The following is a 5,834-nucleotide window of genomic DNA, read 5'->3' on the forward strand; positions in this document are numbered from 1 at the left end:
CACGCACACATTTATAGATATACATATATACGACGGTCTTCTTTCAGTTTCCGCTTACCGAATCCATTCACATGGCTTTGGTCGGCTGTAGTAGAAGACACTTGCCCAAGGTGCTAAACAGTGGGACTGAACCCAGAACCATGTGGTTGGTAAGCAAGCTACTTACCACACAGCCACTCCATAGATCCAGATGAATATAGCGCTTAAGTTGAGGCACCAGAATTTAGTACGGTATTATCCACACAATTTGAAAATATGGTGATTAAAATTAAAATAAGCAACAAGGATATCCAGATATGTATATATACATATATGTGTGTGTGTTTGTGTGTGTGTGTGTGTGTGTGTGTGTGTATACATACATACATGTACATGTATTATTGTAAACTAGGGCCTCCTGACACCAATACGGCTCCAACAGTCAACTCAACAGCTGGGAAACCGCAGGCCAGCCCAACAAGCCAATTTGCTTAGAGAAGTAGTCGTACCCAGCTATTTGTCTTGGGTAGTGTGGTTCTTTGTCGCTAGGGTTCACTTCGACTTGTCACATCGCATCTTTACACCACCGAATGTTTTCATTGCCAAATTCACACTCTCTCTTTTCGTAGCCAACTTCACATTGACTGCCGCCTTTTCTCTGTTTGTTTACGCTGCCACATTCACACATCGCGTTCTTTACGTCACCAACTTCACACTCCGCGTTCGTTTACGTCACCAACTGGAACTAAGCGTTCCTTTACCTATTTCTTTACTACCCACAAGGGGCTAAACACAGAGAGGACAAACAAGGACAGAAAAACGGATTAAGTCGATTACATCGACCCCAGTGCGTAACTAGTACTTATTTAATCGACCCCGAAGGATGAAAGGCAAAGTCGACCTCAGCAGAATTTGAACTCAGAACGTAGCGGCAGACAAAATACCTCAAAGCATTTCGCCTGGCGTGCTAACGATTTTGCCAGCTCGCCGCCTTGCGTTCGTTTACCAGTTCAGATTGTCCATCTCGCCCAAAACAAAGAAAAACCGTGCAGCATGCTTCAAATTAGTCACATGATTTACAACGTCATTTCTCTTTCGTAACAGTATGTACGTGTAATCAAAAGTTTGTATGCACTGATAAAAATATGATTTTATATTGATGGTGCAGATGGAAAAAGAAAGCAAGGATTGTATTTTATAATAAATAAACTCAATAAACAATTTACAAAACGTTGATATCAATGTTATACTGTTCAATACTTATAGAGGTTGCACTTTACTTCAATAGAAAATCAGAGAGGTCAGGCATGTTTTCGACCAAATTTTGCTGTTAGCTGAGATTATCTTCTGGGTCTAATCCTACAATATCTCTTTTAATTCTTTAATTAACAGAGAGTTATGATTTTCGTTTTCTTTTTCTGTGGGCTCAAGTGAATTCCTGACTTCAACGTATTGACTCTAATTCTGTAGGTTCCTGATTCTGGTCATTTACCATTTAGAACAATGTTATTATCTGAAGTCATTCTTTCACGAATTTTGCATAACAATAAGTGTGTGCCATCTTGTAAAATATAATGGAATTATACGTGGTTATATGAGCAGGCAATAAGGCAGCGAGTTGGCGGAATCATTAGCAGGAAGAGCAAAATGCTTAGCAGCCGCCGAAGTCGACTTTGCCTTCCATCAACCTTTCAGAGTTGATAAAATAAGTATCAGTTGCGTACTGGGTCGATCTAATCGACTGGTCTCTCCCACAAAATTTCAGGCATTGAATCTATAGTAGAAAGGATTATATGAGTTGGTACCTCTTCAGAATATCCCAAAAAGAATTTTCAAAGTTTATTGCTGTACCGTGATGTCATATCGCATCAATAAACAATTATTTATAATCATATTATAACTATATAAGATATTGATCCTGTAAACCAAAATCAAATACTATATTCTTATAACTTTTCTTAAGCTTACAAGTGAATCGAACACTCATAAAAAGTTTTCAAAACCCATATTTATCCAATATAATCTAAAAATCAGCTCTCGCAGGAATTCATAATGGCTGAATTTTGCTGGACTCTTGCAAATGTATATTCGAATGGTTCTTTCCAAGGAGAATTAGATGCAAAGTGCATAATCGATATTTCGTCATTAAAATTATTTAACCAATACTTTTCAATTAATTTTTCATTATCTCTGCTAAATTTCAGACGATATTAATTTTGAAAGACTTACAACTAAACGGATGTTTTTCTGCAGTGTTTTATGTGAATATATACATGCACTCGTTGCTAATGTTTTTTTTTGGCACCGAGTTTACAATCCTGTAAATAATAATAACGGTATTTTTATATAAACTAAAAGCATATGGCGATCACAATCCAATGACTAAGGAAAATAGTCAAATATAGGGGCATATAAGCCCTCGGCAGAAAAAAAAAGAAGGCTTTCATATCCGCGTGGGAGTCGAACCCACATCCATTTGTTAAAGCGACTAAGTGTACCATCGAATCAGCCACCCCTACGTATATATATATATATATACCGGAGTAAACACATAAATGTGAAACAAGGTGGAAAAAAGAGTACTCAAATACCAGTGGTAGAGTAATATGCTTTATTTAAAGCAGCAGAAAATTCAACAAAACTGTTACTCTGAGTTTCCGTTGCCGTTCGTCGGACAGTTTCAAAAACTGTCCGACGAATGGCATCAGGAAACTCAGAGTAACAGGTTTTGTTGAATTTTCTGCTGCTTTAAATAAAGTATATATATATATATGTGTATATGTATATGCATATGCATATATATATAATATATATATATTTAAATATATACATGTATATATATATATATATGCATAGGTAGATATATATATTTATACATATGTGTATATATGTATACATTTGAATATAGATACATATGTATAGATATACATAGATAGGCACACTCATACAGAAAGGCATACGCGCGCGGACTCGCACACGCGCAGACTTACACACGCGCGGACTTACACACACGCGGACTTACACACGCGTGGATTCATACACGCGCGGACTCACACACGCATGCGCGGGGTTGAATTTTTATTTGAAGTACTTTGCTGAAACCAATATTGTAATATTTTGAAAATTTGTCAAAACAATCAGCAGTTCTTTCTTTTTATAATTTTATACTTTTTCAGAAACTTTCGTCAAACGATTCCCAACCGTTGTTTTTCTGTATTATGCTGCTATGTTGTTCTGTTAAATATATATATATATATATATATATATATATTATATATATATATATATATATAATATATACATACATACATACATACATACATACATATATATATATGTATATCTATATATGTATATGTATATCTATCTATCTATCTATCTATCTATCTATCTATCTATCTATCATCTATCTATCTATCTATCTATCATCTATCCATCTATATATCTATCTATCTATCTATCTATTTCTCTCTCTCTCTCTCTCTCTCTATATATATATATATATATATCCCACTAACATATACACATACAAACGCAAGCTGCGTGTATATATTTATTTCCCTCTTTTTCTGTGTGTGTATGTGGGGTGGGGGGGCAGTATGTGTATGCATGCATAATTGTAGTATATGGAAAGTTCAAAGTTTCTAATCGAACTCACCGTATTCACTGAGCCTGAAAGATTACTTGGAGACACAAAGTATGTTCTATAAATCTACCAAATTATTGTGTTTCCATGGCATGAAACTACTTGTAGCCTTTATTGAAATACTATATATATTAAATTGCACACACACACACACATATATATGTATATATATATAATGCATATACATACATACATACTCATATATATATATATATATATATATATATATATATGGTGCATCAGGCAACCGAGAACAAAACATGAAGATAGACATCAGACAGGAGAAAAGCAAAAACACAAAACAAGAATACTCCCAGAAAAATAACGAGTGGGTACCTGAACAAACATGGCGCACAACCAAACTGACGTTGCCTCAAAAGATGATGAGTCCACAAAAGGGACTGGATTACAAGTTCAGTTTTGACCCCTATCCATGCCGCTCATTACATCAAACCATAACGATCCCTTTGTACAGAGAGACTGCCAACGCGTCCGACGACGCTTCAGCTGAAGCATCCCAGTGGGTTGAAATCAAGGGATCTGTGAGGTCACATGATGTTTCGTGTCATATGATGACAGGGTTCTTCCGGTCGTTGCTGGACATCGTCTTCCGTATTTTTATTACTACACAAGACTTGTATCTGGTGTCCTCATGCAACACATGTTGCATGGAGTCTGTTGTGCCGGACTGCTTAATGATGGTCATCTCGGGCTCATAAAGATTGTCATTGACCATATTCTAGACCAGTTAGATGAGTTTTGCCGTCCTGACCACATCTAATTTTTGAAAATATTTTTCTATCATGGTTGCCGATGATACGTCCTCGCCATTATTATCGACCCTAAACATAGGGATCCAGCTATATTTAAGTAGTTGTCGATATCCGAATCATTGTGGTTGGCGGCTGATGCCACGAACACAGAACGTCTTGAGTTTCCGTGTCATAAGGGAATCTGACACGTCGATGCTGTTGATACTTCTGTCGAAGAAATGAAGCGGTTAAAAATTGGCGCATCGCATGCTGCGTAACCTAAAGCTAACTCACCTTCCGCTGATTGCTTACTGAAATATGTTTACAAATATCCGCCACTGTATATTTGTAACAAGGAATGTAAAATAGCGACGACAACAAGCTCTCCGAATGGAAACGAATACACACACACACACACACACACACACACACACACTTACAAACGGATAACTGCTTACATTTTATAGAGGTACAGAGACGCTTTGTTTAACCATACTGTTACTATATCATATAATAACATATCTTACTACTTAAGATGAATGCGCTAAAAACAATTAGTATTACAAATGTTTAATATTTTGATTTTCAAATTATCAAATCGTAATTAATGAAACTATCTCCGAAAAGATTGTTCCTATATGGCGAAATGAAAGAGCGAGAAAAGGAACAGATTTTCAAATTGTAATAAATGAAACTATCTCCGAAAAAATTGTTCCTATATGGCGAAATAAAGGAGCGAGAGAAGGAAAGAAATGGTTAAGCTGACTGGGGAAAAATTTGTAGGTATATGGATGAAATATTTATATGATGGCAAGCAGAACAAATTTTAAAGAAGACGAGAGTAACGTCTTTGATTAATATGTAGAAAGTAGGAAATACTTCGCGTCGGTTTATACAGAAAACAAAAAGAGATATAAATGAAAATTGGTTGTCGATAAAATATGGATGAAAAACATCGTGAAATGGAATATAATAAATAAAGAAGGTGAAAGACGTACAATTTCCAGTGAAGAGTTGTGATCTCTGGAAAAAAACTGTAAAGAGCGTTGAAAGGGGACGTTACTCTCAGAGGTTATTACTAATTAAAAAATGGGCGTTCAAAATGTTTTAGTGTCATAGGATGAGTATATACACCGATGAAGACCCAATTCGGAATTATGGTTCAGCAAAGATTAGAAAAAATTAATATTTTAAACTTTTTGATTATAGATATGTGACAAGGGTCATTATAATAGTAACAAGGAGCGGAGTAACCAAATAATTTTACAGTTGTATCAGTAATTGTTTTTAGAATTACATTAACGGTCAAGTTCGCATCTTAGTGTCTGAATGCAAGGAAGCTAGGTGAAGCAGAAGAAGGTAAAGTTCTCTAGACCAGTAGAGTAATTCCTGTGCTCAGTAATTTGAATTTTTAAAAAATTCCTTCCTGTTTGTATGCGTTTACAAAAAAGCGTTCA

The 5,834-nt window shown here is 35.6% G+C and overlaps 1 protein-coding gene across 1 annotated transcript in view; it reads right to left on the minus strand.

Moving 5' to 3' along the window:
* The window catches only part of LOC115216191, a 48,792-nt gene extending 43,389 nt beyond the window's left edge, over window positions 1-5,403 (minus strand). The window contains exon 1 of the mRNA XM_036506594.1: window positions 5,376-5,403. The gene's annotated coding sequence lies outside the window, so the exon portion shown is untranslated. The remainder of the gene's footprint in view (window positions 1-5,375) is intronic.
* Window positions 5,404-5,834: the final 431 nt, after the last annotated feature.

Source organism: Octopus sinensis, linkage group LG10 (genome assembly GCF_006345805.1).
Source record: "Octopus sinensis linkage group LG10, ASM634580v1, whole genome shotgun sequence".
In the NCBI taxonomy this organism is placed as follows: Eukaryota; Metazoa; Mollusca; class Cephalopoda; order Octopoda; family Octopodidae; genus Octopus; species Octopus sinensis.